Source organism: Nomascus leucogenys, chromosome 18 (assembly GCF_006542625.1).
Source record: "Nomascus leucogenys isolate Asia chromosome 18, Asia_NLE_v1, whole genome shotgun sequence".
Classification (NCBI taxonomy): domain Eukaryota; kingdom Metazoa; phylum Chordata; class Mammalia; order Primates; family Hylobatidae; genus Nomascus; species Nomascus leucogenys.
In genome coordinates, this window is record NC_044398.1 from 98,567,544 (window position 1) to 98,577,425 (window position 9,882).

Consider the following 9,882-nt stretch of genomic DNA (forward strand, 5'->3'; position numbering starts at 1 on the left):
GGCTCACTGCAATCTCTGCCTCCCGGGTTCAAGCGATTCTCCTGCCTCAGCCTCCGAAGTAGCTGGGATTATAGGCATGCACCACTACGCCTGGCTAATTTTTGTATCTTTAGTAGTGATGGGTTTCACCATGTTGGCCAGGCTGGTCTCAAACTCCTGACTTCAGGTGATCCGCCTGCCTCGGCCTCCCAGAGGGCTGGGATTACAGGCATGAGCCACCACACCCAGCTGAGCTCCCGCTTTTCATACTTTTAGGCGGAAAAGTTCTTGGGAGCCCCATGGGCTGGCCCTGCTGAAGGTCAGCAGGTGTTCCCCCACTGGTGGGAGAATGGTCTTCTGGTAGCAGGTGCCATGAGGTGGAAAGACACCTGTCACTGAAGATGTCCCGGGCCTACAGCACTCCTGCTGCCCCAATTATGGTGAAATCTGGACTAAAAATAAAAGGTGGTGGCTTTGCAGTACCGATGTGAGTCTCAGAGGCGCGCCACGGGTGCCAGGGAGGAGGAGCTGCGTTCTGCAGAAAGTGAACGTTGCCCAGGAAAAGGTGACACAAGCAGCTCCACTGCAAGCCTGAAAATAATGCCATTCGGGACAGCCGTGGGCTCCTGATCTGACAGCGAGTGAGGGAGGAACATGAGGAACATCGTCCTGTTTCCGGGCCTGCCATTTACTTTGTTATTTCATCACATGTCCGAATTCTTCCAGAGTTGCTTTTTGTGTAGCGCTGCCCCTCCTTTTCTGATAACAGCTTTATTAAGATATAATTGATCTAACACACAATCCATCCATCTGTAATTCAATGGCTTTTAGTATATTTGCAGATGGTTGCAAACGCCATGACAATCAATTTTAGAACATTTCATTACCCTAAAAAGAAAACTCAGCTGGGCGCAGTGGCTCACCCCTGTAATCTCAGCTACCCAGGAAGCTGAGGAAGGAGGACTGAAGACAGCCTGAGCTCAGGAGTTTGGACTAACATGGGCAATACTGGGAGACCCTATCTCAAGGAAGGAAGGAAGGGAGGGAGGGAGGGAGGGAAAGAAAGAGAGAGTGAGAGAGAGAGAGAGAGGGAGGAAGGAAGGAAGCAAGGAAGGAGAGAAAGAAAGAAAGAAGAGAAGAAAAAGAGGAAGAGAAAGAAAACCTGTACCCATTAGCACTTACCTCCCATTTCGCCTGAACTCCCCCCACCCTAGGTAACCACTAATCTATTTTCTGACTTTCTGTCTCTATGGGTTTGCCTATTCTGGCCATTTAATGTAAACTGAATCACACAATAAGTGGGCCGTGCGCAGTGGCTCACATCTGTAATCTCAGCACTTTGGGAGGCCAAGGTGGGTGGATCACTTGAGGTCAGGAGTTTGACACCAGCCTAGCCAACAAGGTGAAACCCCATGTCTACCATAAATACAAAAATTAGCTGGGTGTGTTGGCGGGCACACCTGTAAATCCAGCTACTTGGGAGGCTAAAGCAGGAAAACTGCTTGAACCTGGGATGTGGAGGTTCCAGTAAGCCAAGATCACACCACTGCACTCCAGCCTGGGCGACAGAGCGAGACGCTGTCTCAAAAGAAAAAAACAATAAGTGGTCTTCTGTGACTGGCTTCTTTCACTTAGGAAGGGCTTCTTTCACTGAGGGCGGTGGCTCATGCCTGTAATCCCAGCTCTTAGGAAGGCAGCGGCAGGAGGATAGCTTGACCCCAGTTGTTACAGACCTGCCAGGGCAATATATCGAGACCCTATTCTCCACAAAAAGGAAAAAAGACAAAAAAAGAGAGAAATGGATGGCTTCTTTCACTCAGAGTGTTCTCAAGGTTCATCCATGTTGTAGCATGGATCAGTGCTTCATTCCTTTTTATGGAATGAATAATATTCCATTATATGGAGATCACATGTTGTTTATCAATTCATCAGTTGAACATTTGGTTGTGTCAAAGAAAACCAGAGCTGTTGGGTGTGGTGGCTTATGCCTCTAATCTCAGCACTTTAGGAGGCTAAGATGGGAGGACTGCTTGAGCCCAGGAGTTTGAGGCCAGCCTGGGCAACTCGGTGAGACCCTGTCTGTACAAAAATAACAAATAAATAGCTGGGCATAATGGCACATGCCTGTAGTCCTAGCTCCTCAGGAGGCTGAGGCAGGGAGGATCGCTTGAGCTTGGAAGGTCGAGGCTGCAGTGAGCCATGATCACGCCACTGCACTCCAGCCCGGGCAACACAGTGAGACCCTGTGTCTAGCTTAAAAGAAAAAAAAAAAAAAAAAAAAAAAAGGCCGGGCGCAGTGGCTCACGCCTGTAATCCCAGCACTTTGGGAGGCCGAGGCAGGCAGATCACGAGGTCAGGAGATCAAGACCATCCTGGCTAACATGGTGAAACCCCATCTCTACTAAAAACACAAAAAATTAGCCGGGCGTAGTGGCGGGCGCCTATAGTCCTAACTACTCGGGAGGCTGAGGCAGGAGAATGGAGTGAACCCGGGAGGCGGAGCTTGCAGTGAGCCAAGATTGTGCCACTGCACTCCAGCCTGGGCGACAGAGCCAGATTCCGTCTCAAAAAAAAAAAAAAAAAAAAAAAAAGAAAGAAAGAAAGAAAGAGGCTAGGCATGGTGGCTCATTCCTGTAATCCCAGCACTTTGGGAGGCCAAGGTGGGCAGATCATGAGGTCAGGAGTTCGAGATCAGCCTGGCCAACATGGTGAAACCCCGTCTCTACTAAAAATACAAAAATTAGCCGGGCATGGTGGTGTGCGCCTGTAGTCCCAGCTACTCGGGAGGCTGAGGCAGGAGAATCACTTGAACCTGGGAGGCGCAAGTTGTGGTGAGCTGAGATCACGCCATTGCACTCCAGTCTGGGCAACAGAGCGAGATTCTGTCTCAAAAAAATGAAAGAAAAAGAGAAAAAGAAAACCAGAGCTGGACAGTAGTTAAAGCTGTAAAAACAAATTTTATTCAGGACTACGGCAATAGGGGAAAAGAGACCTCAGTACAGAAAGAGGCTCAACTCCGAATACAACAAGGGAAAACAGAGATAGCCAAGGAGTGGGAGGTGGGTGCTGTTGGTGGATGGAAAGTTACTAGGATAGGAGGGTAATTCTTTGCTAAATTGAGTCTTAACAAGAGTCTTGCTGAAGGCAGGTCAGGGTGATCAAATATCACCTGGAGGATGATGGGGGTTGTGAAATTTGGTTAGATATGCAGGGGTGATTCTGGCTAAATCAATTTAACAGAATTCTTGCTGAAACCCGGCTCAGCTGGGTGCAGCAGCTCACGCCTGTAATCCCAGCACTTTGGGAGGCCAGGGCACGAGGATCACTTGAGCTCAGGAAATTGAAATCAGCTTGGGCAACAAGCAAATTAAAAAATATATATAGCTGGTTATGGTTGCATGCACCTGTAGTCCCAGCTACTTGGGAGGCTGAGATAGGAGGATCACTTGAGTTCAGGAGCTTGAAGCTGTAGTGAGCTATGATCACACCACTGCACTCCAGCCTGGGTGACAGAACAGACCCTGTTCCAAAACAAACAACTGGGTGACGCAAAGACCAACACAGAAGTCCAAAAGTTGAGGTCTGGTTGGGGAGAGGATTCAGAGGAGCACCCAACTAATGTCTGGTCATGGAGAACCTTTGTTAGTTGTTTTGACTTTGTGGCTATTATGAATATAAACATCCATGCTATGATATGAATACCTGCCATGCATATTTGTGTACTATAGGTTTTTATGTGGCTGTGTGTTTTCATTTATCTCAGATGCAATCCTAGGAGTGGGACTGCTGGGTCACATAGTGGCTCTATGTTCAACCTTTCGAGGAATACCGCCTTTACGTTTGCACATACACTTCAATCGTCTCATCTAGTCCCCAGTTCCCATCAACAGCAGGTGGGAGATGACAATTTCATTTTTGTAGGTGAGGGAGCTGAGGCCCAGAGCACTTAGAGGCTAACAAATAATACCAGCTGCCATTGGTCTGAGGGCTGGCTGTGTGCCAGGCACTATGAGCAGTGACCTAAATGCATTAAGCCATCCCATCCTCACAACAGCCCCATGAAATTGGTATTAGGTTTACCGTCACTTGGTAGTTAGAAAAATTAAATATACCTATTTTTCAGACAGGGTCCGGCTCTGTCACCCAGGCTGGAGTGCAGCGGCATGATCACCAGACTCACTGCAACTCCAGCCTCCCGGTCTTAAGCGATCCTCCCACCTCAGTCTCTGGAGTAGCTGGGACCACAGGCACATGCACCACACCCAGCTAATATTTTTGTATTTTTTGTAGATATGGGGTTTTGCCATGTTGTCCAGGTCGGTCTCAAACCCCTGTGCTCAAGTGATCTGCCTGCCTTGGCCTCCCAAAGTTCTTGGATTACAGGAGTGAGCCATTGCGTCCAGCCAGAAAAATGAAATATTTTGGAGAGGGCTGTGAAGTGGTGTGGCCTAAGACTTGAACCCACTTCCAGCTCACTGCATTTCTGGCTCTCACTGGCTCTCAAACCCTCCACTACTCAGTGGGCTCCAGAGATCAGCAAGTTTTCATCCAGCACCTAGCATGGTAAGGTTCACGTTGACTGTTCTACTTGACTTTTACTGCATGGGACACTTGGGACCACCCCTTTGCCTACCCTAGCCCCTATCCCCTCTATGACCCTCTTCTTAGTTTCCACAGGTCCTTCCCTGGATCCATCCTAGAGCCCCTTCCCTTCCCAGTGGGTCCTCCTGCCTCAAATTTGTACCCCCTCCACACTTTCAGAATGATTTGTCTAAAACATGAATCCCGGCTGGGTGCGGTGGCTCACACCTGTAATCCCAGCACTTTAGGAGGCCTAGGTGGGAGGATCACTTGAAGTCAGGAGTTCGAGACCAGCGTGGCCAAGGTGGTGAAACCCTGTCTCTACTAAAAATACAAAAAGTAGCCAGTTGTGATGGTACGTGCCTGTAATTCCAGCTACTTGGGAGGCTGAGGCAGAAGAATCGCTGACCAAGAGGCAGAGGCTGCAGGGAGCCAAGATCGTGCCACTGTAATCTCTGTCCCAAAATAAAATAAACTTTAAATAAAAATAAAAACAAACATAAATAAATAAAACACGGATCATGGCTAGATATGGTGGCTCATGCCTGTAATCCCAGCATTTTGGGTGGCCAAGGTGAGAGGATCACTTGAGCCTAGGAGTTCAAGACCAGCCTGGCAACCTAGTGAGACCCTGTCTCTATTTTAATATAAATAAATAAATTAATTAAAATAAAACATGAATCCAGTCATATCACTCAGCCCAAAATTCTCAACATTACATCACCCACTACCTACCCAATAGGATACAGTCTAAATTCCACAGATTGGTCTATAAAGCCCTCATCTTTCCTCACCCTCTGACCTCCTCTTTCATATCCTACCATCCAGCCGTACAGAACTGCTTGCATTTCCCCACACACTGCGTTTCATTTCTCTGCAACTTTGCATTAGCAGCTCTCACCACTTGGAGTACCCTTCCCCACTTCTTTCACCTGGGGAATCCTACACATCCTTCAAGTCCCAACTTAAATGTCCCCCTCTCTGAAGCCTTCCTTGTTCGGGCACTCCCTCTCCTGAACTCTCAAAGCACTCTGTTTTGACATCTTGAACATAAGCTATTGTATTAGTCTCCCGTGCTGGACTGTGTGCGCTTTGAGGACAGAGATTGGGCTTTATTCCATTTTGTGTATCTCCAGGCCTAGAACAGGACCTTGCTTGGTCAAATGAGTAAATGAATAAATATTCTAGATCTGTGCTGTCCAATACAGTAGCCACAAGCCATATGTGGCTATTGAGCCCCTGAAATGTGACTGCTCCAAATTGAGATGTCCTGTAAATATAAAGTACACATTGCATTTCAAAAACAGGGTGAAAAAAGAGTAAAATATATCATTGATAATTTTTTTTTTGAGACAAAGTTTTGCTCATCGCCCAGGCTGGAGTGCAATGGCGTGATCTTGGCTCACTGCAACCTCCGCCTCCCGGTTCAAGTTATTCTCCTGCCTCAGCCTGCCGAGTAGCTGGGATTATAGGCGCCTGCCACCATGTCAAGCTAATTTTTTGTATTTTTAGTAGAGATGGGGTTTCACTATATTGGCCAGGCTGGCCTTGAACTCCTGACCTCAGGTGATCTGCCCACCTCGGCCTCCCAAAGTGCTGGGATTACAGGCATGAGCCACTGCGCCCGGCTGATACTTTTTTATGTTGACTACTAAAACAATATTTTGCATATATTGAATTAAATTTATTACTAAAATTAATTTCACCTGTGTCTTTCTATACTTTTAATGTGGTTACTGGGAAATTTTTATTTTTAAATTTTCATTTTTTTTTTAGAGACTGAGTTTAACTCTGTTGCTCAAGCTGGAATGCAGTGGCACAATTCTTGCTCACTGCAGTCTCAAACTCCTGGGCTTAAGTGATCCTCCTGCCTCAGCCTCCCGAGGAGGTGGGACTATGGGCGTGAGCCACCACAGCTGGCTAATTTTTTAATTTTATAAATTTTTCTGTAGAGATGGGAGACTCACTATGTTGCTCAGGCTAGTCTCAAACTCTTGAACTCAACGTCCCAAAATGTTGGTTTTACAGGTGTGAGCCACAGGGCCCAGCCTGGAAATTTCTGCATTACATATGTGCTGGTCGCCCAGCCTTCTATTTGCCTCTCTTGGTCTAAACCATTCTCCACACCGTAGTCAGATGATCCTGTGAAATATCAATCGAATCATATAAGTTGCCACAAACACTGAATTAAGCAAATACTGAACCACTGCTTCTGGGGGAACAACCTAGGTTCCTGTGAGCCTGTGGACACAACATTTTTGTCAACCAATCAATACATTACCTTGTTTTATGGGTGTTTCTGGTTAAAGGCAACTTAGTTAATATATATTGTTGATTCAGTGCAATTGAACTCAATTGCCTGCACCAAGCTAACTGAGCACAGCTGTTTTCTCTACAAGGCAAATCACCACCTTCTTGCACTTAGGAATGCTAGACAGCACTTCTGCACAACACTAAGGGCCATTTTAAACAGCAGAATCACCAACGAAAAGCGTAAAAATGAGAAAAAGGTGACACTATATAGACCAAAAAGGAGACCTGTAGGCAGCGCTGCCCTATTATTTTTAGAGACAGGGTCTTGCTCTGTTGCCCAGGCTGGAGTGCAGTGGCACAATCCCAGCTCACAGCAGCCTCTACCTGCTGGGCTGAAGGGGTCCTCCCACCTCAGCCTCCCGAGTGGCTGGGACAGAAGGCAAGTGCCATCATGACAGGCCAGTGTTGCCTTATTTGACCTCAGTGGAGAATGTGCAGGATCGTTACGTCCACGAATGAATGAGAAAGCACCACAAGTATTGATTTTGGGATTAGAAATAAATGTTAGTGAGTAGGCAAATTTGCAAACACAAAATCCGTAAATAATGAAGATTGATTGTAACTCTACTGCTTAAAACTCTTCAAGGGCTTCAAATTCCACTTGAAATAAAATCCAAACTCCAGCCAGGTATGGTGACTTATGCCTGTACTCCCAGCTACTTGGGAGGCTGAGGTGGGAGGACTGCTTGAGCCTAGGAGTTCAGTCACAGTGAGCCACGATCATGCCACTGTACTCCAGCCTGGGTGCCAGATCAAGATCCTATCTCAAAAAAAAAGAAAGAAGAATCCAGAGTTTTATTTTATTTTGAGAGAGTCTTGCTCTCTCAGGCTGGAGAGCAGTGGTGTGATCTTGGCTCACTGCAACCTCTGCCTCCTAGGTTCAAGGGATTCTCCTGCCTCAGCCTCCCAAATAGCTGGGATTACACGTGTGTATGCCTGGCTAGTTTCTGTATTTTTAGTAGAGACGGGGTTTCACTATCTTGTCCAGGCTGGTGTCGAACTCCTGACCTCAAGTGATCCACCTGCCTCAGCCTACCAAAGTGCTGGGATTACAGGCATGACCCACCACGCCCGGCCAGAGTTCTTAAAATGACCTACAAATCTCAACATGACTTAGATCCAGCCTGCCCCACTGACATCCTCACCTTGCTGACTCACCAAAGGCAATCCCTCTCTCTGGAATGCCCTTCCAGAACAGAATGTCTTTTCAGTTTCATGCCCCTGCCTCAGCATCACCTCCTCTGAGAGGCCTTTTCTCTTTTTTTTCTTTTTTTTTTTTTTTGAGACGGAGTGTCGCTCTGTCACCCAGGCTGGAGTGCAGTGGCGCGATCTCAGCTCACTGCAAGCTCCGCCTCCCGGTTTCACGCCATTCTTCTGCCTCAGCCTCTCTGAGTAGCTGGGACTACAGGCACCCGCCACCACGCCCGGCTAATTTTTTTGTATTTTTAGTAGAGACGGGGTTTCACCGTGGTCTCGATCTCATGACCTCGTGATCTGCCCGCCTCCGCCTCCCAAAGTGGTGGGATTACAAGCGTGAGCCACTGTGCTCTGAGAGGCCTTTTCTAACCTCCCTGTTTAGAGGCACCATCCCGGAACTCTGTTAGGGCATCCCTTCCTCTCCTTCACAGTCCTGGGCATTTTGTGGTTTCTTTGTATACTGTCTGTAACAAAGGAAGTACCTGAGCAAGTAGCCACTCAGTGGGTTCTTCTTCCTGGCTGCCCTGATAGAGCCAATGTATCAAGACAGGGGAACTGCAATAGAGAAAGAGTTTAATCCACACAGAGCTGGCTGAACGGGAGACCAAAGTTTCATTACTCAAATCAGTCTCTCTGAAAATTCAGAGCCTAGAGTTTTTAAAGAGTAATTTGGTAGATAAACTGCCAAGGAGTAGGGAGTGCTGGTTGGTGGGGTGGGAGATGAAATCACAGGGTGTTGAAGGATGCAAGAACTGGTTGAGTCAGATTACAGGTCTAGGTGGCCTTGGCTGGTGCATCAGACTGCAGGGTCAGAAAAACACCTAAGAGTACCAATCCTAGGTTTTACAATAGTGATATTATACCTAGGATCAACTGGTGACGTTTAGAATCTTGTGGCCTCTGGGTGCATGACTCCTAAAGCGTAATTTCTTTATTTTTTTGAGATGGAGTCTCAGTGTGTCGCTCAGGCTGGAGTGCAGAGGCATAATCTCAGCTCACTGCAACCTCTGTCTCCCAGGTTCAAGCAATTCTTGAGCTTCAGTCTCCCTAGTAGTTGGGATTACAGGTGCGTGCCACCATACCCGGCTAATTTTTGTATTTTTAAATAGAGACAGGGTTTCACCATGTTGGCCAGGCTGGTCTCTAACTCCTGACCTCAAGTGATCCACCTGCGTCAGCCTTCCAAAGTGCTGGGATTACAGGCGTGAGCCACTGAGCTGGGCCCTAAACCATAATTTGTAATCTTGTAGCTAACGTGTTAGTCTTACAAAGGAAGCCTGGTTCTCAGGCAAGAAGGGGGTTTGTTTTGGGAAAGGGCTGTTACTATCTTTGTTTCAATATTAAACTATAAACTAAGTTGCTCCCAAAGTTAGTTCCGCCTATGCCTAGGAATGAACAAGGACAACCTGGAGGTTAGAAGCAAGATGGAGTGGGTTAGGTCAGCTCTCTTTCACTGTCGTAATTTTCTGTTGCAATTTTTGCAAAGGCAGTTTCAAGCGCAGGGACAGTGACCGCGTGGTTCAAGGTTTTATGTAATGTACCTCCCAAACTCAATAAATATTAGTCGCATAAAGGAAAAAATGCAGCCCTGGAGGAAGATGCCCTGCCCTGTTGCTGGCATGAGTGAAGAGGACGCGCTCACAGGGAGGGTTCTTTCCCTATTCTCCAGCCTCGTATACATTGGGCAAACAGGCCCCATTGGGCAAACAGGCCCCGAGCATCCCACGTGCTCAGCCCCAGCTCCAGGCCAAATCGCCTCCGCTCCCACTGACGTCACCACGGCGCATCACGTGCCTCCCGAGACCCCGCCCC